The sequence below is a fragment of the Aethalodelphis obliquidens genome, unplaced genomic scaffold, assembly GCF_003676395.1.
Source record: "Aethalodelphis obliquidens isolate GAN/ISIS:26980383/991018 unplaced genomic scaffold, ASM367639v1 scaffold30, whole genome shotgun sequence".
NCBI lineage: Eukaryota > Metazoa > Chordata > Mammalia > Artiodactyla > Delphinidae > Aethalodelphis > Aethalodelphis obliquidens.
Genome location: NW_020837974.1, coordinates 12,808,626 through 12,809,387, shown reverse-complemented (window position 1 = coordinate 12,809,387; position 762 = coordinate 12,808,626).

Here is a 762-nt window from a genome sequence, read left to right as displayed (position 1 = left end):
ACACCTTGGGCACCCACAGCTGCATGGCTAAAGGCAGTGTCTGTCTATGATATGTAGGTATGTACATGGACAGTCGTATCTTATTTCCTCTCATCCACTTTGATTGAGGCAGAAGGATCAACAGTCAACACTGTTGTGAATATCCATCCGAAATGGTAATTATCGCATCATGATATTCGCTCTTTTACTTGTCATGTACCATTAGAAGGTAACAAGATCATTGTCAGTCAGAGATTGTGGAGATAATTAGAGCATCTATAGGTTAGCAGGAAATCAAACTGGTGCTGGTACCCATCAATGCCGGGGAGCAGAACGTAATTAGAGGGAAAATATGCAAAGGTTGAGAGGAATAAAGCCCCGGGGACTAAATACCATGACTGATTTGACAGTAACTTCCGGTCTCACATTGCAGATGGCGGCCTGGAAATAGATGCGCGGGAGAAGGCTGGGCAGTCTGCCAGAAATAGCAAGGCACGCCCGCTGATGGCGAGTCTTGGGAAGGTCCCAAGAATTGCCTGATTTGGAAGAACACAGTTTATCACGTTTTCCAACCTACTAGTTTTTCTTCAAGTTATTTTCTCTAGTCTGGGAGCCGGGTATCAGCATAAAAGCAGGGCTGAGTGAAGTGGGCCTTTATTTAAGCCCAGCATCAGATTTCCAAGCCCGTGAGCCCAGTACCCCCAGCCGGGAGCCTTCCAGAGCCCCCCCCCCCCCGCCCCCCCCCCCCCCCCCGCAGAGCTGCAGGCACAGAAACCAAGCCCC